The sequence below is a fragment of the Crocodylus siamensis genome, chromosome 11 (genome assembly GCF_052110815.1).
Source record: "Crocodylus siamensis isolate JL-2025a chromosome 11, ASM5211081v1, whole genome shotgun sequence".
Classification (NCBI taxonomy): domain Eukaryota; kingdom Metazoa; phylum Chordata; order Crocodylia; family Crocodylidae; genus Crocodylus; species Crocodylus siamensis.
In genome coordinates, this window is record NC_143405.1 from 14,262,815 (window position 1) to 14,288,118 (window position 25,304).

A 25,304-nucleotide genomic window follows, 5' to 3' on the forward strand; every position below is an offset into this window, starting at 1 on the left:
ACTTGCCTCATTTTGGAGGCAGTTGAATAGAGACAAAGGGAAAGTAGCTGTAACTTGACATAACCAGGATCCATTCCTTCCTAGCAGAACAGTTTTCCAGTTCTGCAGTTGAACATACAGATCACAGATCCTACTCTTCAGTCATCTCCAGCTTCACCAATTACTTCCCTATTTACAGAAGACAGTGCATTTCATATTGAAGGACTGCCACCAACAATGACAAGGTACCTCCATTTTGGCATTTCCCACAACTAAGGTATTTTCAAAATTAAGTAAGAGCATGGTTGCACTGATTTATCTGAAAACAAATTCTAAACTAGCTTTGTTACATCAGGACAACTGTATCGTGTGTAAGACCTAAGCTCCACGACTAGATGTAGAGGCGCCGTACATTTTTGTGCCAGTAGATGGCACCATTTCTATTGACTTGCACTTAGACATATGCCAAGTTCACCTTTAATTAAACACTAAGAAAATTTCTATAAGTCAGAGCAGCCTTTGGGCCACTCTGGCATGGCTAGGGGCCTAGCTTTAATTTTGAATATTTTGGGGGTTCCGAAAAGTGAAAAGTTACTATAGAGCCACTCTTTTTCCCACAATTCTCAGGGTTCAGAGCCCCTTAAGATCTGGCCCTAAGCTGGAAGACTACTATGAACCTCTCCACCTTCCATTCAGATGCAATGTCTTTTTTCTTTTCAGAATTTTACCAACTCCAATATCCTCCTAAAAGATGACACAAAAGAATAAGAGAACACACATACGCACGGTAGGTTATTGGTTAACTGAAATGCTATAGAGAAGGCAAGGCAGAGTGTCTACTTTATAGGCTGACTAATTCAGAGGGCTATAAACTTTTCTGAGCAACAGCTTACTTGAGATACATCTGACCCAGTAAGCGGTTGCTCATGAAAGCTTCTGCCTCTCTAAATTAGTCAGTCTATAAGGTAACACTCTGCCTTACTTTCCATGTAACTTCAGACTACTAACACAGCTAACTACCCCTCTAAAATGCATGAACATTTTGTAGAAACTTGTACAGTGTACTAAGATTTAAACATTTCCTTGAGATGTATCCTTATGGTAAGCAGGACCAGATCAAGACCATGATTTACAGATGTAAAAATCCTTTTAGGTTAAGCTCTCTGATACTTGAACTTATTTTCTTTGAGAGGGAACATACACAAGTATAAATTTAGCTGTGGTAAAATTGAAGTTCCCAGTAAATATATTTTAATTAAAAAGACATAGCAAAGATTCTTAAAGCTTCCCCAAAAAACTTTAATAAAAAAAAAAATAGTAATTAGATACATACATAGAAGACTCAGGCATATGCCAGAAAACTCCACCCCCACCCCTCCCCTTTGGATTAGACAACATCCAGGATTTGTACCAGTTTGACAGGGAACTTTTCATACAAGACATTCATTTTTTTTATTACAGTTCAAGATGTACTGTTAAGTTGAGGGAGCAAGTCAGGCCATAGATAGAGTGGGTGTTTTGTGACTTCACATTATATGTTGATTTTCTTTTCACACAGGAGGACTCAAGTTGGCTTTGCATTGATTACAGGCCCGAATTTCAAGATTTTATTCAGCTACCTAAATAAGAGATAGCCAGATTTTCATCCTAATGCAGACCCCATTCATTTAAGTGAAAATGTAGTTTCTTCATTTAGATGGTAGCTGGGTACTCTTCGAGGCTGAACTCTTTAAAAAAAATCTAGGCAAGCAAGGTCCTTTGAGTAGACGCGACACTTTTTTATTAGACCAACTGACCAGCAGAGACTCCTTGTGCCTGATGAAGGATGACTGTCCCTGAAAGCTTGCCAAGAACTTTTTTCAAACTACTCAGTTGGTCTAATAAAAGATATCACATCTACCCAAAGAAATGTGTCTGCCAGTTAGGGCTGTGCAAAATGGGCAGCATTTGATTTGAATTTGGCCCAATTCTGTGGACAGTGATTTGATTCATTTTTCCGGATCACTGTCCCAGTTCAATTTGGCCAAATCTTAATCTGAAGATTTGATTCTGATTCAGAGAATCAGTGATTCAGCCACAGATTTATATGTTTTTTCTACATACCTCGAGGTACCAGGCATGGCGCATGAATGCTGCAATGCTGGGGCAGAAGGAGCTTCCCACAGGAGTGTTGCGGGGGGTGCGTAGTGGAGCTGCACACTCAGCGGCGGACCTGGAAGAGGACTAGAAGTACTTCTGGTCCACTTCCAGGTCTGCTGCTGAGCACACGGGGGGCTGCCTCTCCCCACCCCACCTGTGCTCCTATGTGACACTCTATCCACCTCACCATCGCAGTGTTCACAAGCTGCACCTAGTACCTCAAGGTGCAGAGAAAATATATATAAAGCTGCGTCTATGGCCGAATCCTCAAATCTCTCCAAATCTTTCTGAATCCATTTGGATAGATTAATGGGTCTCCTGATTCAGTTCAGATTCAGAGATTCAACACACACACACACACACACACACACACACACACTTTACAGCCCACTTATGCTCCCTTCTTGGAGGTTTATCATCCAGGGGCAGGGAGTAGCCTAGCAAGTCTCTGCAGCCAACATACCCTGAAGTGTCTGAGTCAGTTATTTTGATGGACAGTTAAATTTTGGGGTCTTAAGATAAAGTTACGTGCCATCTTGTTGTTAACGTCCATGTACTTCAGTTCTCCAACAGGAAAATGAGATAATTCAGCCTAGCTGAAAGTAATGAGGTTAAATCCATTAAAGACTGCAAGGTGTTTAGAGGTTGTAGTGATGATGGGCATACACACAATTCCCACTTGTCAAGTGTACACCAGAATGTACACTTTATTACATTAATACCTATACTACATATTTACAGTGGTTATTCGGTCATTTGAACTCATCCTCTTTCCCAGTGAGAATAAATTACTTACCTCTAACAATTTGATTCTTGAAATCTGGCGATATATTGCTTATTTTATACTGTGCTGTCCAAAACAAACATTCTTCCCAAACAGAACGAATTTAAATTGGCTAAAGTTCTTAAGGTAGACATGGGAATTACTTATTGTCTGGATGATATGAATATGCTTCGTGAAACAAAAATAAACCAGAGCAGGTGGAATATTTAAATGTTACCTTTTTTTATGCCTATGGTAGAAGTAGAATTGCCATTTTGTGTTGGAAGAGCCTAGGCGTTTTTCTGTTTCACAGACCATGAAGAAACAGCTATTGTTTGCTGAAGCAAGCAGATTCAGGCCATCAGTGAATGCATCACTACGAGAAATCAGAACTGAACTATCGAGAAATTAGGGACTAACTTAAACTACATTGTTAAAACACAAGAGAAAGCCATTGTTGAGCGTGTCAATGAGTTGTGCAATCGACTTGTTTAGGGCACCTATTTGTTATGCTGTCTAGGCTCGCTGGAAACAAGGACATATACAACCAAGCCAGTGAGGTGAGGAGCTAGACATGAGGGGTATGTTACGGGATTTAATAGCTCCTCAGTTATGCAAACTACAGGCAAGGAGAAGAGAGCCCAACCTTCTTTTTTCATAAAAGTTCATTGTATAATGTGGTATGGAAGCTGATGAAAACCTGCCTTGAAAAGGCAAGGGCCATAGAAAAACAAAAAAACATATGTTTTGGGAATGGAAAACTATTTCGAAACAACTAGGAAGGAAGTCAAAGAAAAAAAACAAAACTAATGAGGATGGGTTGGATGAGAAATTGCAAGACGAGGACACATTCCAAAAGAAAGATGGCATGAGTCAGTCTAATTCAACATGAGATTTATAAAGGGGCTTATCCGTCTCCAAGCAAAGGGCAGATCTTTAGCTGGTACAAAGGAGCACAGCTCTATTAAAATCAATAGATCATTGCCCGAAGCACTACCTTGCTTGAGCACTACCTTGCCTTAGAGGTCTGCTGCGTGTGAGCCAGTAAACCAAAGCCTTTAAAAACGTTTCACCTCATGCAACTCAATTCCCTTAACTGCATTAGTGTTCTTAGTTAGGTCTGCACACAAGGTGCAGACGCAGCTCCCAGGTTCAATTAGGAATAGTTTCTGCGCTGGATGGCTCGGAGAAGGGGAAGAGGTGGGAGAAGGGCAGAAAATGGACTTAGGGTTGGTCTATACTTCTTCACAGCAATCCTGCAACTGCCACCAAATTGGCCCCCACCCATTCCCTCACTCCTGCTAGAAGAAAGTCATGCAGTTGCTCTCAGGGTCTCTGTCTGAGGCATGCTCTTAAGAGAAATGCTGAGCAGTGCCACTAATGGCAATCCTACATTTTAAGCTTATTCTGCATAAATAGGGCTCATTTTTCAGCAGTAGGGTCAGGATCGTGGTGAAGGCAGCACAGACATGCTTTAGCCTCTCTCCTTCATTAGTCTTAAAAACACCATGCTGAGCTCGAAAAGTTTTATCTTAGGTAAGGCGGGGAAGGGTGGGCACTGACCCAGAATATGTCCTCTAAGGCGCCAGCAGCAGCTTTGGAAGTGGAGTGGCAGCTCAGTGTGGCACCGAGAGAATACTCAGATGGGTGAAGGTGCAAAGAAAGAAATCAGGAGGGTATTCCTAACAGCATACGATGCAGCTTTCCCGCTTGCTTAGCTGTCATATTACAAGCCTCTCAAAGGCAATTTTTTGCTGGCTTGTTTCAGTCAGCTTTCCTCATCAAAATGAACTCCTGTAGACATATGGATAATCAGAGCTCTTCCATGTAAAATGAGAACAACTCCCTCCCTGACGGCCATGAGGATGGCATGCATTCAGGATTTACTACAATACTACAGTGATAGGGTCAAGTCCCTCTCCTGTTCCTGCATTTCCCGTGCCTCGTTTCATCTCAGATCTTCCAGCCCTATAAGTTTGCATTGCAAATGTCTTCTGACAAGGCTGTTAAAGCTGCTGCCCTAAAGAAGTAGGTCAAGAGCCAATATTTTCTTTGGCTAAGTGATGTGATAAATCAAAATAGCACTGTTGTGAGTGACCACTGTTTCACATTTAATTAAGAATGCTAACCAGGCATACAAAACAATGATGGGGAGAGCTCCCAACTGCAGACACCAAATCTGGCATGTCAAGCTTCATTAGGAAATCTGCTAGATTTCTAGGGCTGAGACAGACTCTGCAGTACACAGCCTCATTTCCAGCTTGGGTTCAGGGATCACCCTGGAGAACTTGAAGGAAGGAGATTTGGGAGAAAGAAGAGGGAAGGAGAAGGTTGACAGATTTCTTCTTCCTTTTCTCCCTCTGTTTCTCAAAAGAAGTATGTCCTAGCATTTTGAATCACTACCTAAAGTATAAAAACAAATGGCCTTCAGATGTGTCTTAAAAGAAAAATCCCCAATATTAGTAATAAGTCTTTAAAATGTTAAGTTTTCCCTTGAGATTGAAGTGAATATTCATCCTGGCAGCTTCACTTCATTGCTTCCTGTAACCTCAAAGCTGAAATGTCAACTCTAACTTTATTTACAACTCCCCGTTTAGTCTTTCCCCAGCCCTTCTTAAAAAGAAGCATTTAAACTTTCCATTCCATCAGATAATAACATTAAAAAAAGAACCTGGTCCAGGAACTGTAAGCAACTTGCAGTCATATTTCTTTCCTCAAATTGTTTGTACACTGCACATCCCAAACTGTGCCCAAATGAACATGCCTTGTTTGCCTTAGACAAAACAGAGTGATAGTAGAGTCTCTGGAGCATACTGAAATTATTCATCTAGTGATTTCTTTCATTAGGTATTTATTCAGATGGTGCTGATCTTGATATCCTGAAACATTGTATAGTACATTATACTTCAGCACTACTTTAAATGCATAATAGTGATAAACAGGGATTTTGGTTTCCCCTGATGAGAAATTACAAATTTTCATACAACCCCCCCAAATTCATTATTAAAATGACCACAGCCCACCTGGTCCTGTTCATGCCCCTCACTCCCCCACACAGCCCTCCCAGCCCCCCATCAAGCCTGCTGGAGGGGGCCCCCAGCTGCCAGGGCTATGGGACCAGGCCCCCGGGTCCACAGCCCCCTACCCCCTGGACCCGACAGGAGGCGGCAGCTGTTGCAGTGGAGCAGATCACGGAGCCTGGCTCCCTCCCCTGCTGCCTATAGGGAGTGGGTGGTGGGGAGACATGCACCATGTCTGCCTGCCCTCCTCCTGCTCCCCCACCCCCGGCCCCTTGCAGGCTGGATCTCTGCCAGCCTGCAGAGAGCTCTTTGCAAAGCAGCAAAATCCACGGGTTTCTCCAGTAAAATGAGAAACCCGCGTTTTCCTCTGGTAAAGGGGAAACTCTGGCTTTCTCCATAGGAAACAGAAAAGCTGGCTCTCTGGATGATATCTCATGCCTTCTTTGCAAAGCTTGAATAACTACACAAGGTGTGGGATAATGGAAAATCAGGCTCACAAGAGGTCAGTTAAGAACAACAATTTCTAGGTGACCCCCGCAACCAGTTTCATTTTAAGTGAATGACTTCAGCAGCTACAAGCTTAGTTTTTATAAATATTAGGGGTTTCCTGAGTTCACAAGTCCACTGGGGAAAAAAAAGGGTCGGAGGAACAGAGTTTCTTTGAAAAACATTTACCCTTCACATTTGTGACAGGCTAGTAACCCCTCTATACTCAGAGCAGTTACAGAAAGTGGCACCATGAAAATATTCCTTTATTTCTACCTTGTGTGATCACTTCCTTTGGTAAGCTCTGAAGCTTCATGTTTACTTGATGGAACAGGAGACTCTTAAGTAAAGATACTTGTTAAGTTTTTAAGACACAGACAGACATTCACCTGGGCTGCCGGGCCAACTTTACACACTTGGAAAGTGATGAGGTTATTAAGTAACCCTCAAAATGCATGGTTATTGTAGAGCCAAGCAGTTACATAGTTCAAGCTCCAGGGTACATTCAATCCTTGCTCTTTCTTCCCTGAGATAAAGAATAGAGAGTGGAGTGGGGCAGTGGGTAATTGTCTAACATCCCAAACAGAACTTATCAATGTCATCGGAAACACTTCCAATTACACAAAAGGGTCCTTGACCCAAACCCTTGTTAAAACTAGATTTAGAAGACCAGGTCATTTGACATGGGTTACTGAAGAGCTAGCCACTTGCAATGGAGATACAATGCCACCAGATGTGTAGCGTCAAAGCTGTGGAACACTTAGTCCCTGCCTGAGTCAGCATTGGTTGAAGATACAAATCTTGCACAAATAAACTCTTTTCTGGCATCAAATGGGAACTTTAATGACTTTCCAGGTGCCAGCCCCAGCTACAGGAGCACAGGGATTGGGGGTTGTCCCTAGGGCATCCACATGTATTTTCTTCTACCCCCCATTGTTCCCATGTTCTCCCTGCATGTCCTTGGACTTGTCTGGATCGGTGTGATAAAAGAAGGTTAATATAACATGTGACTGGCAAACACAATGGCCAAAGAATGATTCATTCAGGCTATAGAAACCAGTTCCTTAAGAAAATCTTAAGGAATAAAAAGGATACAATATATAAAGAACCAGTCCTTAAACTTCCCATAAAAAAACCTCCATCCTTCTATCACCAATTGATTCATACTCCCTCTTTTCCCCTATTGCCTTGTTAAGTTCCCGGGTCCTGGTTCTAGTAACTTGTCAATTAACTGGAAAGGGAACATGGTGAGTCATCACCAGTGCAGACAAACAGTAGCCCATGGGGATCACTTTCCCTCTCCAGAGAGCTTATTTTACTCCTTGGCTCTGGAAACCTAAATGCAATTAGCACAGGAAAGCAGGCGGGGAAGGCAGTTTTAAATGTGATGTCAGGATTTCCACTACTTCACAAGGAAACCATGTCTCTATTTTAAAAAAGGAAATACTTATGCTTACTTTGCTGCTTGTGTGTAGAGCAAGAGAGACGTCCAGGCTTCTTTCACAATCCTATGAAAATATCAAGATCCTGCATCATCTAATACATGGAAAGCAGTGGAATCCTGTCTGGAAGAAACGTGACACAGTCAGACAATACATGGAAAGTTTCCTGTTCTTCTAAGAAACCAGAAGACTCATGTTTATTAGTCTTAACAAACCCTCAGGACACCCAAGAGTGTGACCCAAGCAAATGCAGTGATTCAAAGTCAATCAAGGGATAAGAAGAATACAGCCTAGGTACAGAATTAACAACCGCCACACAGGGAATCCCAGAGGGGGAATGAAACATCTTTGGGCCCACAAGTTCATCAAAGGCCAGGTGATGTACTGTTCATTAAGTAATATCGTATGAGGTACTGTTACTTTAAATGTTGAAACTTTTTGTGTCTCCCTAGGCACAAGGTTTACTTCCAGTTTGGCTCCTGCAGAGAACAATACAGCTGCTATTCCTGCTGGGCATGTTCTGCTTTCTTCGCTGTGCTAGTCTATCCCCAGTCTGGGACATACCGGTTCATAGTCCTTTACCTCAAGGCCTGTCACATCCCTTTAGACCAGGCATAGGATGTAAAGAAATCCAGGTCCAACCACTCTTCTGAATCCCATCCCAAGCATCCCAAGCTGAAGGATGCTGCTTCCAAGCCCATAAAAGATCACTGGGTCACTTACTTCCCAGTTCAGCAGTCTTCTGCTCCATATTGCTCTTCCCTCGTGTAGACAACCAGTAGCTTCCTCACTTGCTGTACCCATTCTGTCTGCTGGGCAGTTGGTCACACCTGGGGGAACTAATTAGGCTGCTCCAGGCAGCTGCTGTGCAGGAGGGTGTAGGGCCTGTGAGAGAAAGTTGGGGGCCTGATGCAGCCTGCTGGGGGGGAGGGGAGGGGGGCTCTACCTCCCATTTTGAAAACAGGAAAGGAGAGTAACCTGATTTTGATTTGTTAAATATGTGTGCTGACTGATTAAACTTCACAATCTAATGGTTTACAGGACAGGACAACTGCACTTCTAACTCCCCCACTCTTCCATCTTGGTGCATGCACTTTATTGTAGTTGGAAATAGTTTGCTTTCTAAACCCATAGAGAGGGGAATTGAAAAACATAGTCTGCCATCATCCCTTTTCCCCAGGGTCATAAGGAAATGAGATTAGCCTTCCTGTGCTAAGGATTAAGACTGAATTCAGTATTTTCTTCCCTGGTTCATTAAGTTTAGAAAAAACATTCCTGTTTCTACTGGCAGGGAATGGAGGATGAATTCTGATTTCTCTGTCCCTCTTGTATCTACCTACTGCCTTCTCAGCAGGTGCTCTTGGACTGTAAATAACAAAAATACAATATATTACTCTCTTAATAGGTAGACTGGTTTGCCAAGTGCTTTACAAGATGTCTTCCCAGTTACGGTGGCCGTGCTTCCTAAAATATTGAATCGTTTAGTCATTCATCCTTTCTTTTTAACAGTGCTCCTGAAACTGCATCCAAAGTCCCGTGCTTCCAGGGTGGTCACTGCAGTGGCTTATTCACCTCAGTAAGTATTACCTGCAGGATATGATTTCTGGATTATTGCTCTGTAAATCATGAGGTCATGGAGGCAAGTCACAGCATTGGACAAATACCCTTGCAATATAATACAGCTTTTCAAGTATCCCTGGATGTTATGCTGCAGGGGAAGTCTTGGACAGAGAGACAACTCCGTTCCATCAGCAAGAATTGGATGCAGACAGTAGCTATAGCTCAATCTGCTGGCTGATTCAGCTTTCATTTATGGTAACCATGGTTATGATAGTTCACAGGAAACTGTAAACCATTAGATTGTGAAGTTTAATCAGTCAGTAGACGATCTATTGCTCTCAGCCTGCTTCATATTTAACAAATCAAAAACAGCTTAACACAAAGGTTAAACACTAGATTTCTCTCATGTCTAACACGTAACTCCCATCATCACTCATGAAGGAGGAATAGCCAAGCAGAGCATGGAGAAGTTGCTATGGAAAATATTTGCAGCTGTAATCGTGTGCTGTCATTAGAAGAAGTCATGATCTAGTTGTGGGATATGGCTCCTATCCCAGGGTAAAATGCCACGTCTCTCAGACTTCCTAAGTTAAACCTGCCTATGGAGAGACCCTAGGCATTAGGGTCCCTAACCTTTTCCTAATGTAGGCTACATATTCATAGAAAGATTGTTTGCTAGATCACCTTCCTCTCTTCTTTGCTGTCATGTAATATCCCTGTGGCAATCACAGTAGTTGCTCATCACAGTACAAAAATGGTTAGTGAATTTCTGGCTTTTTTTTAAATGAAATACGGCAGCTGAAAACAAGAGAAAGAATGCAAAACCTGAGTCCTTCCCACATCTTCATCTTTGAATGAGTATCACCATAGGTAGGCAACATTTTAGAGAACTGAAAGCAGGAATTGAGTGATGCAGTGTGGGGAGACAGATTGGTGAGATCAAGCTCAGTGCAAGTAGGAAGAGGAGAGGGATGAGAAAGGGGAGTCTGCACTGGGAAAAGAAATGCAAAAAGTAGGAGAGCATCAGGATACTGGAAGGCTCTTAAATTCAAAATATCCGAACTTCAGATCCCTCTCTCATGTGTGGGGGCTCCTCTGTTCCTACTGGCTTGTGGAAAGGGAGTAGGGAGAGCTTGCATATGAACAAGCAGAAGTGGCTTTTCCTGCTTTTCACAGAACCACTGAGTGGGACAACATTGAATAAGCTCTTGTCTTTTTTTTCTTTTTCTTTCTTAGTTCTTGAATAAGGGAATTAAGGTGGAAGGCTAGATCTAAAATGTTATTCTGCTTCATGGCTACGGAGGAAAGAAGATCATGTACAAATACAATACAAAAATAGTGTATTAGATTTCTGTGACCACTGCCCCTTGCCTGAATTGTCTTTCCTTGTGTTTAACCTCTCTAGTGTACCCACTTGATAAGGGCCAGCCCCTGGTGAGTTTTCAGAAACTTTGTCTGCCGTATGTGTTTGTTGGTGGAAGCACTCCTGCACATCCAGTGTGCAACTTCCCTGTGGTCCATATACCATCTTTTAAAGAGCATTCTAGGTTTTGGAGGACCCTTAGCCAAGGTTTTTCAATCTCTGTGGCCTATTAAAATTTTAAAGTCTGCTAGCAGGTCATGTGGAAGCAGTTCATGCGGTTTATAGACAAACATATGCTCACAAGCCTCGTGTTGTATCATTAACACCAGTCCAACTGCATGTGGAAGAGAGTCTAATTGTTCCAGAGTAAATAATATTGGAAACCATTTCCCTGGAGGTTTTTGAGAAAAAAGAAGAAAGTTAAAAAGCATGAAGAAGCCCATGATGAGAAACTGTTTCTAATTACCAAATTGACTCCCCTTAGGGATGTTTACAAAAGAATGGCAAACCCTTATGACATTTAAGAGACCAGAACCAGCAGAGATTAAGCAAAACTTAAATCATTTGTGTTTCTTCCCTCCCCGCTCCTTTAATAATGGCAATTACACAATTTTTCAGTTTCATGGACAGAGGAAAAAGAATATGTAGCTTGCAAAGACCTAGTTAAGAAACATTAAACTCCAGTGCTGTAAACATCCTTCTCATCAGGAGCATAAAGGAAGCATGGATCGCATTATACTTAAATACTGAAAATGATTAGTTCTTGTTAAGGGTAATATATTTGCCAAAACTTCTTTATAAGCTATCTTTAAAAACAAGCTACAAGAGCCAAAATATATATCTGGTAAAATTTATCACTTTCCAACAGTTGCAAATTATGATAAAAATAGGTCTTTGTGACTCCCAGTAGGTTTGGTTTGCAGGATTTCATTGGGGTGGATTTCTATTCAAAATCAGTAAAACGTGGACCGTCAGTTTAGGCTGACTTTTATTAAAGAAAACAGCAATGAGAAAAAAAAAAGAAAACAGAAATGAAATGAAATAAAATAAATATAAAAGGCTGCCATGAAAGGAGACTATGATTTCACTTACTTTATTTCAGACCAGAAGCAACTCTGAGAACAAAACAGCTGCTGAACTCTGCTCCCTAAAGACTGGCTTCAGTGGAGCTGCATGGGAAGTCACTTTGGCCCAAAATGAATGCTTGAAAATGTAAAGAAATGGTAGACAGAAAATAAAGGTTGTTTCAGAGAGATCGTCAGCATGGTTCTGATATCCCAAGTTTCACTGACAACATATGGAGACAAGTGACCATGCCAGGCAGTAGGCCCCTCAGATACACTATGCTGCTTGACATAGGCTGCTCCTGACTTCAGAGCAATGTGGCTTTGTTTGTTCAGTACTTCACATGGCCTTAACATGGGTACATGCTAACTGAGGACCTTGTTACATGGTAATTTTGGGTGGCTCCTGGAGATCTTAACCCCTGGATGGTCCGCACATTAACACCTTAAACTGGTTTTAAGCACCCATTATTCAGCTCAAAGTTACGCCACTCCAGGGCAGGATTATCTCTGATCCGCCCAACCCATCTCCTATCCCACTAAGGTGTGGCCACCCCCCACAGATGTGCTGCCCAAATTGAAGGTGTGACTGCTCCAAACTCCAAGCTAGCACTAAGCCAATCATTTGTGTGGCTCATAGGGTAAGGTGTAACAAGGCCCTGTCACTGGTGATCCATCACCAAGAAGTTGTAATTGGATCATGTTCAGTACTGCACACTGCTTCCATATCAGGAGAAAGTCTGCTCAGAGGAGCGCTGTGTTTGAGAGCAGTGTTACTCAATACAGAGACTGAGATTTAAACCAATCCAAAGTCTTAAAGCAAAAGTCAGATGAGATTGAAAGACTGACTCAAAACCAGGCAAACATTCTTAAATATTTATGCTCCCAATACTGTTCTGTGTGTATCACACAATCTTTATGTATTTATGCTCATAACACCTTTGCAGGGCAGGGCAGGGCAGGGCAGCAGTACTATCACTATTTTACACACAAGGAACTGAGGATCAGGCCCGGTTCCTCAAAATCATTTGAGCACCTAACTCCTGTTTGTTTTAAAGGAGCTTAAGTGACTTCCAAGGTCATAAGAAGTCTCTGGCAGAAACGCAATTACTTGTGGGGCCCAGAAATCATGAGATCTGAACCATCTCTCATCTCTAAACTACATGTTCCCACTCAGCCCAAGTTTGCTAAAAGTTGGGAAAATCTTGGTGGCCCATTCATTGATCTTGGACTGCAGGTTCGGTTTGTTACTGGAACCAGAGCCAAGGCTTTCCACACTGAGATTCAAGGTTCAGCATAAATGGTTTGCACAGCTCTGTTTAAAATATAGCCCCAAAATAGACTTTTTAGTAATTTGTGAAGAGGAACAAATAAGGGGTTGAGCCTGGATTGACCTAAATCTCAGAAAATAAGTTTGGTTCAGATGAGGCTGCAGAAGTTTGCATGCTGAGCCAAATCTCTTCAATTTGGAAATGACCCTGGAAATCTCATAAAGTCATTCTTCAATTTTTAAAGGCTTTCTTGAAAAAGTTTCAGTACCGCCTGGTTTTCATATGGACAGAAATAGTACAAGAAAATCTTTTCTTGTGCAACTTCGGTAATTTCAGCTTTGCTCTTTGGATCAAGTTAGAAGTGCACAATAATTTTGTAAACTTAAATCTAATAGATTTCTTTTTTAAAAGCTACTTTTGGGGTACAGATCCAAGACTAAAACTAGTTTCAGGATCCCCTGGGAATAATATTTACTGCCTATTTTGACATTTTTCTGATGCAATAATTAAAGAATATGCCTTTTCATTATTTAACCAGCTCTGTTCAGGATGGCTTTTATTTTATCTAACCTGGTTTCCCCATCTCCTGCCAAAAACTTGTTTACAGACATAAAAAATATATTAGGTGTATGTTTGTATGTGGAATTATTCTGGAACAGCTACACAGGCATAACACTATGTGTTATAATCCAAAGTAGGATGGCCCTGTTATTCTGAAATAAGTGCCTGCATGTGAACTTATGCAAAGGTACCACACTTTGAATTCACACTCTACCTTAACCTGAATTCGCTTGGCCCTTAGATGTTTGGCTGAACGCTCAAAAACAGAACAAGCTACGTTGCTCTGCTATGAAGTCTGGACAAGAGCAAAGGAAAGGAAAAACGTATATCACAACCAATTATGGAACAAGTTTGTGGTTGTGTCAAGTGAGACCCAAGATGCCTCTCTGCACCAGCCTGTTTGGACTCTATTAGATTTGGAGGTAAGAGCAGAACCAGCAAGTGACCACTCCTTGTTGCACAGTCCTCTGGTATTTGTCAATAGTAGAAAACAGGGTGAAGGATCCCTAGAGCAGCACTCCTTCCAGTAGTACTGAGAAACAGAAGAACTCAGGAAGATGAAAAACTGTAGCTGAAGGCTCTGTGCTCTGAACTGAATCACAGAGCCATGAGGATAGGCAAAGAAAATGTGTGAATAACACTATTCATTTAGTTCTGGACCTTTTTTTCTGGTTGACTTGTATTACTGATGACTACAGCTTTTGTGTATACTAATATAGTCAGAAATTGTTAAAAGTTTCTCTCCAGACTCCATATCAACCAAAGAAAGGGAGGCCGTTGCCATGAATCTAAAAATGTTCTATCAAGTCTTACAACATTCCTACAATCTAGGTAGGTTTGGAGGGTTTGGGGAATTGTTCTAAGCTATACAGCAAGTCAGGGGCAGTACAGAACTGAAAATTTCCAAATCCAGTGTCTCTTAACCTTCAGGCCATGCAGGATTCAGTGCTACATCCAGTAACTACTGCAGTCAGGAAGCCTTTTTTCAGGCCCCAAATGACAAGGGGTTGGTGCTGCTTCTGCTGAATCCAGGATCTAAGTGGTAGCAGAAACAATTGCCACTGCCAGATAAAATTGTAGGAAAGCTGAGTTTTCCATCCATGCCAATTGACATACTCATTACATTATTCAGACATGTGGTCTTGATCCAGATGAATGGCCTTCTCAAGCCAGGCAGGATGAGGAGTGGAAAAGCCAATGTTAATATTTGCACAATCTAAGAGGAAGAAAAAGAGAGACAGTATGTTCTTGAAACATAGAGTGGAGATCACTGGTGAGCAGGCCACATTCAAGCAACAGCTGAGGGACTTCCAAACATAATGTAGCCTGCAGGGCATGATGGTTGTGTTGGACACTGACCTACACATTCCAGGACATGGAGATGCCCCGTGTACTAAAGGGATAGATAGAAACTGGCAGGTGGAGAAATGAGGAAATAAGACGAATGGAGAACACATGTCAAAACCATGCAGGAGAGGAATTTTCTGACAATAAATATCAACATACAGTTCCCCTCGAGGCGATCATAACATGTGTAGTGCACAGGATTAACCAAAATAACACTAAAAGATCAGTGCTGCCAGGTATCTGGTTTTAAAGACTCGCTTCTGTATTCCACATAAAACTCAACCCCTGTCTTTATTTGCTCTTATCAAAGCTTTCATGGGTGCCTTTGATGTGAAATCCTTTAAATACTGCTTAAGGCTGAAGACTTCAAGGCTTTTGTGGTCTGCGTTTTTAGTGTCAGTGATTTTTCAGTTCTGTTTGTTTCCTCTCTCTACAAATGGAAAAAATGTTTGAAGAGTGCGTGGCAAGTAAACAGAGACCTTTTTTTCTATACAGAAGGGTGGAAAATTAACAGCTGGTACTTGGAATTATTTAAGTTTCAACATGTCCTTTCTTTAGTAATATCCAACCACAAAAATAAAGACAGTGTGTCGTTCTTATAGGCCCTGGTGTGTTATCTATTCCAACACCAAAGCTGAAACATGGGAGGGACTACTTAGGCAAGGTGCCAAGAAGATACAGATGCCCTTCTGAAGAACTGGTCAGAGCGCTAGGACATTGTCTATTGGAGTTACAGGAAATTCTGGGAATCATAAAAATTAACTAAACCCAGGAATGATGGAGTAACTTTATTATGGGCTAAAGGAAAAACAGTAAGTTATTGGATGTAGCTAAGAGGGCAGGTGCTTTCAGAGTGAGCCCAGGACAATGAAAATCTAAAATTTCCCAAGGCACCCAATGCTGGCAGAGAACACGACCAAATCCCAGAACTAATGGCAAAGTCCTAAAGAATATTCCAGTTAATGCAATATGCAGCTTGGAAAAATCTGCCTGTTTTTGTAAAAGACACTCCAAAGGAATGTGTCCCCTTTAGCAATGTTTCCACTTTGGAGAAATCTTCACAGCACAGACTGGTGCATTGCTGTAGGAGGGTGTGACTTATCCCAGCAGAGCAGCGATGCACCCAGAAAAGGGTGTGAAGACATGACTCAGCACTGGAAGAGTTTGTCTTGGCAGTGGAGCAAGGCAGTAACTAAAGGAATGTGATAGGTATTTTAGGTACTTCAGAGAAATGGGCTGAGGACGACAGTAAGCAGATTAGGAAAAAAAAAAAGAACGAGAAAGTAAATGAGAAAAAGCAGGGACTTAAAACTTGAGAAAAAGCTGGAAAATGAGTTACAGAAAATAAACTGCATTTGTCTGACAATCTTTTTCTCTTGGCAGCACTGCATTGTGGGGTGACAAACGTGGGGTGGTATCAGGACTGTGTATCATGGGGATAAACCTCAGAGAAGGAGCAGAGCTAATTAAAAGGCAAGGCTAGTGTAAGAATAAATTGGCCTACACTGACCATGGATATATTTAGCTTAGAAACAGAAGGTTTCTGTGGAGTAAGGGTCTGAAATACCCTTCCAGTAAGTGTAGTGGAGGCAAACCACTCAACTTTGGACATGGAACTTGATCTGCTTGTGGATGGGATTGTATGATGAGGTTGCCTGTGGTTAGTGTGGGACTGGACTCAAAACCCAAGTATTTTACAGTCCTATGCCCCCTATTTCTCTAATGTCATTGGGTCACAATACAGTTGGGGGTTGTCTTCACTTGAGCATGGGGAGAGAACACAAATCATACTGTGTCCCAAAACTGAACCTGTCAGACTTGTACTCTACTTGACAACAAAAAAACCCAAGGCCACTCTTATAGGAAACATAGCAGGTCACATACCAACTCTATTGGGAGTACTAACCCAGCTCTGTTCTCTAAAGGGCTGTTATGGTTCTCATAAAGTAAAAATACCGTTTTTCTTTGGGGGTCCACATGGGGTGAGCCAGCCACTTTTGTTCTCTCTCATTTGTAGATACTGTAAATATTTGGTCTGCCTCTGTGCTACCAATCCACTCCCATCAAAGAGTTCACGTTGCACACCAGATTTCAGCTCCCCACAGAGGCTTGTACTTAATATATCATGATGGCTTTATCGTTTAGGCAAATGTCACTGTATTTACACTGCACCTAAGACAGTAGTCGGGCTTTGAAACTCAGAGAGAAGCAGTGAATTCACTAAGTTACATTTGTGCTTTCAGAGGGAAATGGTGGGTAGCAAGGAGATTTAAAGACATCCATGTGGCTGACCACAAACTTTGCTTTCCAAGGGTGGAAAATCACACATGTGCAGAGCTTTGGCATCAGACCTGCGAATCAGTTAAGTCTCATCTATGTCCTATTGTGAGGGCATAAATTCTACCTAGGCTTTTTTTTTCTGTGAGCACAGAAGTAAATTGTTCCCCACAAATATTATTCCTCAAAGGCAATATTATCATCCTCATTTTGTAATGGGGAGAGTAAAGACAGATTGACCCAGAAATGCAATTAACAGTCATTAGGCTGAACTGAGGAATTTTGCCTTCTGTGAGTCACGTGCACAAGCAAACCAAATCACAAGATTATAGGTGCAACCTGTCTATAAAGTCCAGGCCCTTTCCCCTCAGTTTTAAGGCTCTCCTCATCTCTGCTTTCTCTTGTGTCTCCTGTTGCCCAAACTCAAACAAAGGTTTGGCCTCAATTTTTCACTTTCCCTCACTTTGCACCTATATTTATCCCCCTCTTCCCTCTCACCTTTTTCCTCTGTTCCTGATGCCCCAATAGGCAGTCAGATGAGAAAGATGAATGCCTACCTCTGATATAGCCCCTCTCATCAAAAAAAAATGTTTCTCAGGGGCACAGAAGGTACAAGGACCTGCCTACGGCTGCCCAGCTGAGGAACCCAGAACAGCGCTTAAACACATAAACTGGACATAAGGACATAAACACACTTAAATACATGCTGAGGTACTGTCTTGAATCAAGACCGGTAGGAACAGCTTCATCCTTTCTGCCCGTCCACCCTTCTTGCTCATCTCATCCAATTTTTTTCCTTAAGACCCACCCCATTGTCTTTGCTTCCCTCCATTGGCCTGTGCTACTTATTCCACTCCCTCCCTGCCTTGTCTGTCTTAGTATAAAAGCATATCTGAGCTTGCCCTATTGATTTGTGGCATTTGGAGGACAGATGCTTCACACCTACCTCGCTGCTCCTCTTCTTTTTTTTTTTCTGTTTGTTTATTGCAAATTGCTAGCTTATGATTGCTCAGCATCATCTCTCTAATATAAATGAATGGTGCTGTACAAGATCTGGATTCTGGCACCCCTGACTTCAGTGGGTCCATTTGTGGAATCAGCTATTAGCTGATCTGAGTAATAGCGGTAAAATATGGGGCAACAGTAAAGTAATGACAGTAACATTGCCAATGACAAGTGTTCAAAAGTCATGAGCCAAGCTGCTCAGTGTTTTGGAATTGTCTAAAATTCATGAGGGTTTATTAGAATTAGCATTAGTATTTTATTTTATTTTTACAAGGTTTCTTTTTATTGGCTATCTGTATTGTCCTGAAGGTGAAGTCATATTACATTTTGAGGGCTAGAAACTTACTTTTATTATTTTTTAGTTATTTTATTTTTTAATTAAAGCTAAAATCTAAAACATCTATTAGGAAAGCTTTAGCTAAACCATCAAATGGTGCAAGAACTCATATTATTCGTTGTAATTAAACATTTGGTTGTTGTGTGAAACATATTGTATTGGGATTCCTTTCTGCCCCAATACTTGCATGCAAGTTGAGTGTGGCTTAAGAGAGCAGCTGGAGGATTACAACATGAAACAGATTTTTTTTAAAAGGAGGGAGCTACCTATTGCCAGCTCTCTGAAAGGCAGATACTGCTATATATAAGGACTCTGGCTTCATTTCAAGTATCTCTGATTTTATTTGGCCGTGTGCTTTCAGCAATTCCTGATATTATACTCAGTTTTCTTTACAAAAGTGTCAGTCTTTGCTGGAAGTGGAAAACGAGTATTGTGAGTTCTCATCCAAGTAGGAGAATTCTCTTTCACCCACCAAGGCATTGATCCTGCAGAGACCTGAACGTATGAGTAACTGTGTTTATATGAATACTCCTTGTGGCAGTGGGCAGCAACAGCAACAGTCTTCATACAAGCCAGCAAACTCAGTTGAGAAGGGTTTAACAGCAAAAGGTCCCAATGATGTAACTTAAATGCCTTCTTATAGCATAACATCCGTCCTGTTTTCCCATCCAAAATACTCCATATGAATTACACCAGATTCCAGTTCTTCCATATAATCCTTCTCCATCCACCCTACTCCGTTATCTGACTTGCTATGGGCAAACCAGAGCTAGAGATTTTATAGAAGGCTCTCATTTCAGAATCCTTTTCTAAAAAAGAAGTTCCTTCCCTCCCTCAATAAGTGATTAACAATTATCTAACCAAACCTGCCTAAGCGGTCAGCACTCTTTTCTTCACTTGGGTCTAAAAGGGCTTTATCTCATCATAATCTAACTGGCTTCAGTTTTATATGAATAGAGCCTGAAGGACCTAGGCCTTATCCATCGGAGCTATTTGTGAGTAAAGTTACTCCCACACACAAGTGATTTGCTGGATCAGAGTTCTTGGCTTGTGGTAGGATCAACTGCTAATTTATGTCCTCACAGTAAAATGTCATGGATTTACACACTGGCATGAAAAAACTAAACAAGACTTGGTTGGCTTCTGCTACTGCTCTAGGATTGAAGAGTACTGGAAAGAAAACACTCGTGTATCCTCTAAAGACATATGACTATGTTTTATTTAAGACAAAAACAAAACAAAGAAATGCCTTTAGTTTCCTTCCAGAGTTTGAAGCAAACCCATAAAAGTTCATATACTTGCAAAAACTGGGATGTGTCACTGTTTTTGCAAGGGTTTTTTTTGTCTTTTTGGTGGTGGTGGTGGTAACACAGATGTACTAAAATAAGTCCTCAAATGTGTCCTCAATTCATCCTATTCTCTAATAAAACCCAGAGAAAAGGATGTCTGGGCAGGATATTGGCCTGAATATATCCCTCACAATGGCTTTCTAGGGTGTTAGGATTGGGAACTCTCTCCAAAACTACTTATTAACTGACTTTATCCAAGCCATGCCTATTCCTTTGTCCCCGGAGAAGCTCCAGGACCTGTGACAGATCTGAGGGCTGGCAGCAACCTGACAAGTAACCCCTCTGAGCTGGCTAATAGTAGAGGAAGGAATTTTGCTAGTGTAACTTGTTAGTACTGGAACAACTTCAAAAGATTAGAAATAAAGAGCAAGAGTTCAGGGAGCTCATTTTAACTGAACATATTTGCACATCCTTAGTAAACCAAAGTCTTTTTTAATGTAGAACCTGAATCCTATGAGTTTCTGAGCTTCCTGAAGGCCAGCTTCAGCCTGTCTGAAGTCGATAATGTCTAGCTGTTTGGTAACTGCTAAAACAATCCCGAAGGCTTTGGGATGATTTGGGCAGGGACAAATTTGCCCCATTTATTTCATGTTCACCAGTTCACTCCTTTTTTAGATGATTTTTTTCTCCCAGTGATTTTCTATCAGAATATGAGTGATGTAGTTGGACATAAAATAGGTATTTCTTGCTGTGACACAGGCAAGGAAATTAAGAGGGGATTTGATGATGTATCACTGGGGTTTATGAGCCCACCTGGGTAAGAGTGCACTGTGAAAAGGAGGAGGGGGGCTCGAAGCCTAAATGAACGAGAAAGAAGGATCAGGGAAGCACTTTGTTTGCATAGAAAAATCATATATAACAAGAAGAAATGTTATGGGTCAAAAACACTGCATTTATCTGAGATTTCTATCATCAAAATCCAGAGGTGGAATGAAGGAAGACACCTCAGCAAGGCAATGAGTTTCCTCTCATTATCTCTCAGGCCCTCCCCTCCCCAACACAAACTTCCTTCTCATTTGATAATGAGGTTAGGTGGTCTGGAAAGTAAAGACACCAGTGCACATCAGAGACTCCCCGCCACAATTTGGAAGAAAGAGCCCTCAGGTAGGATGCTATTACCACATGGCTACCGTTCTGCTCCACAGATGCATTACAGGGTGAAAGCCTGTTACCTTGAGATTATTGTTCTTTGGTTACAGGGCTTTCAAGTGTCACATCAATCATGCTGAGATTGCATCACAAAGGGCGAGGAGGGAAGGTGGAAATCCATCTTACATTAAGCTCTGTTTTCCTTCTGCTAAAGCCATTCCCAGAGTCATAAATCACAGACTCAACCAGGTCCCCCTGGCTCCCTCCCTTTCCCCCCAGCATATTGCCCAGTAGAGTGTGTATGCATGTGCACTGCTGGGGGAACGTTATGCACATAGAGGGTTTCTGTGAACTGTTTATTAACAACGCTCAGATGAAGTAGAATCACACATACTAATAACTTGTCAATCTTCTGTACAATCTCCTGTCTTCCTGGCTCCATTTGTCTGTCACAGTTCAGTGTTCAGCTCTGTTTTGTTCTAAATTTCCACTTCCAGCTTCCAATTTGCTGATATATTGACAAGAAGGGGGTGCACTATTTCTCTGAATTGAAAAAGTAATTGAACTGAGGCCTGATCTCAGAGTATGGCTTCAAAGCACCCAGTTGGAGTAAATTCTCTTTTTGCCTCCAGTGGGTAGGCAGATGCCTCTTGCCAACCTTTCATTTCTTTCATTTCAATGGGAATTGATGGACACAACTTGTCATGATGCATTTCAAATTTGGGATAGGTCACATGCAGTCACATGTTTCTAATTCCCATGCCTCTGCTGAACTAACTTGAGGATCAAGGGTGCTGATGGAAGTGATGTTTTGTTGTGTGATCGGCCACTTGAAAGTGCTCTACAGCCCTGGTCTGAGGGAAGCGCTCAGGCTGCAGAGGGCTTTCAAAGTACCTGATCACATGACTAATGAAGCCTTATTACATGAGGATTCAGATGAAGGTGTTCCAAAGCGGAGCACCTTCATTAACTTCTGTCAGTGCACACTGGGAGCAGGCTCAGGTTGATGCAGCCCAGCCCTGCCCCCACCCCGCTGTCTTCAGGATGGTAGGTGGGAAGGGAGGGGAAGGAGCTCTGTCTGGGGTTTGCCCAGCCTGCAAACCCCAGACTAAGATCCTTCTCCCTTCCTCCCTCCTTTCCCATCCTCAAAACAGCACTGGAGCTGGACGGGTGGGGGGGAATAGCAGAGAGAGGCTGCAGACTTACAGCCATCTCCAAAGTAGAGCTCATTCCCCCACCTCCCTGGATCCAGCAGAGAATGTCTGTTGGGTATTAGGAAGGACTTGCTGTAACTCATGGCAAAAAAGAGGAAAAGAAGGAAGGGGAAAAGTCACTTATGATGCTTCTGTGAGAAAAGGACTAAGGGAAGGACTATTGTTCAAACACCCTAGGGCTGCACTCCTTTCTAATAGGTAGTGTGGATGTGTTCATTGTTTCCACATTTATCATCTTTCCCTTTCCCACCCACACCCCCAAACTTGTCTGCATTAGACCCTTGGACTCTATTGATGACTGGGAAGACATTGTTCATCAAGGACACTTAACTGATGTAATTTAGTTTCCCAGATGACTGGCTAAGAGGTTTGAAATGGTGTTTATGTTTTCAGAAAGTAACTGAACCAGGCACTTTTAGCAGCCAACAGCACCCAGCAGAAGTTTTATGCTAGCATTGACTTATCAGTTCAAGAAAAACGTCTCCTTGTCTCAGTCACCATGGAACTGTTTGATGTTGCTTCTCTGCATAACTTACAGGGCTTCACTGCATTCTACATTAGGAGAAACTCCAGCCCTTAAATATGGCTCACTTTATGATTTATACAAAATATGATTAATTAAGCCAGAAGTGGGACCCTTCAGATAAATGTATGCCAAAACTTTTGCTATAAACACTGTGTGGGCTTCCTGCCTGTCAGTCTTCAAAGCCAAGTTGCTTTATTGAAGTGCTAGTTGATTCCAAACCTCTGCTAGGACTCACCCTTGAAAGTCCCTGGATGTAGCCACATAATGTGCACAAGGTAACCTCTGCAAAGATTGGAGTGTGATTCCCCATGTTAACAAAAGGTGGTCTCTAAGGCAAAGAACCCTGCAGACAACAGCAGTAGGGTTGGGGGTTTTTTAAGGGGAGAATCTCTCTCCTGACTTCCACACCCAAGCTTTCTCTGAATACTGGGAGATTTGTTTGATGTTAGACCTGTATTTTCCCTCTAGCGATCACAGCTAAGCAGACTAAGGTGGAGAGCCTACACTTCAAGATCAGTCACTGAACCTTAAGGCTAAGCAGAGATGGTCAAAAAGCCCAAGGCAGAATCAGTTCAGTCTTTGCTCTACCTAAACTGTGTAGATTGACTCTAGACCAAGTTTTCAGTTGGGAAAGGCAGGCAGAGGCCTTCACTGATCCAGGCTAGAAGGTCGAGGGAGCTAGAGAACACCTCCCAGGCTGCTCGCAGGACACAGGGGCCCCTCTCCCAGTGCTGACCCCCTGTGTCCTGCCAGACCCCAGCACCACCAGTAGCCAGCAAGATGTGCTAGGCAGCCCTAGGGGCTTAGGCCATGTGGTGGGCCCCATTACTTCTTTCTATGGAGCTGACTCAGCTTAGCAGGGAGGGGGAGACCTGCCCTGGGGCCTGCCCCTACCCCACCTGGGAAGACCCCAGCTCAGGGGGTCAAGACCAGGATGAGGGGTTTCATTCCCCCACTCCCTCCTGTACATCAGTAATTTGTGCTGGCCAGGCCATGGTGAGGGCAGGGGGGAATCACACCCCACAGCTGGGCAGACCAGGGCTGGGGGGATCCCAGGCTGGCCAGGACAAACCCCTCAGAGGCTGCGGGGTAGGTGCAGGACTTGAGGCAGCTGGGAGTGGAGACTTGTTTCCCCCTCCCTCCACGGGGTCAGTCACTCACACTGGCCTGTCCTGGGAGGTGGAAGGCAACCCTTGCAGACCAGGGCTTGAGGCTAGGGGCTCTGTTCCTCCCCCCTCCCTACCCCCTCCCCACAGGATTGACATGTGCATGCAGGACCAGGCTGGGGAGCAGAGGTATTGCTCTGTGACAGCTATGGGGCAGGATGGGCTCCAGTTCAGCCAGAATACACAGGCAACTGAGACTACCCCACCTGCCGTAGGATGCTGCAGGACTAGGACATAACTTGAGCCTGGAGCATGGGCAGAGGAAGGCCGGGGCTAATGGAGCTTAACCCCCCCAAACTAATTTTGCAGTGGCCGGTGACAGCAGGAGCACTGTGGTGCTGCCATCCCTTAGCACCAGGCATTACTTGGCATATAGCCGGGTAAACCCCCGATGTGCTCAGGTCTGTCTCCAAGTACAGCACCAGCGCGTGCCAGCCCCGCAACAGCCCTGTGGGAGGGAGAGGTGGGGGGTCAGGCGGTCATGCCTCACATTGCCCTGCACCACGCCCCTGCACCCCAACCTGCACTGCCCCACACCGCTGTCCCCCGCACCCAAAAGCAGCACCCCCCCAATAATATTTTCTCCTGACACCTATGGTTGGGAGGGGATCTGGGACAGGAGTTTCATAGACCTAAATTACTTAAGTCTGATACTACATCAATCCAGAGTTAACTGGGGTTAGCCATTTTGAAACTGGTTTATGTGCACTGGACTTCTGTTCTGTTACAGGTTGAAGCTGGTTTCTGATCACTGGGCAAGTTTACACATGATTTGGGGTCAGGGGACAGCATCAGCATTTAAATTAGAGCACCTCTCAGGAGCCACTTGTGAGCCATTTTGAAATGTGAGGACACATGTCACACTGAGGCTGGTGGAGTGCCCTAATTAGAACCCTCCAGCAGACTTGATTAATTGAGTCTGCTTTGATGTGTTCTAACTAGAGCACGCACCGGGCATGTGTATGTGCCCACTCATATCAGTTTATGTGTAACTTCTGTTCCTAGCCTAAGTGCCCGTACATTTACTAGAAGACTAGGACAAGATCCTCAGGTAGTATAACTGAAAAGTGCAAAGCTAAAAAAAGAGGGGGCAAAGCTGAATCAAAATATAAGATCCTTGAAATTCAAAGATTTTCACTCATATTTTTTGGGGGGGAGGATCTTGTTTTCTTTGGGTTGACCTCCAAACACACACCTAAATTGTTTGGTCTTCCCAGGTACGGGGGACCAGGTCCCAGGGAGGGTTTTTCCTCCCTGCCCAGCTGGGGCAGCTTCACAGAAAGAAGGATCAGAATAAGAGTTTCAGAAGAATATGTGATGAACTGTGGGAGAATCCCACAAATATA

General features: G+C 42.9%; 1 long non-coding RNA gene across 1 annotated transcript; it reads left to right on the plus strand.

Annotated features, from left to right (window-relative positions):
* Positions 1-7,886: 7,886 nt before the first annotated feature.
* Positions 7,887-12,729, plus strand: LOC149855464 (uncharacterized). Its single transcript, XR_016438570.1, has 3 exons — positions 7,887-8,205; positions 9,339-9,405; positions 11,855-12,729. It is a non-coding gene; the product is annotated as an uncharacterized LOC149855464 (long non-coding RNA).
* The last annotated feature ends 12,575 nt before the right edge of the window (positions 12,730-25,304 follow it).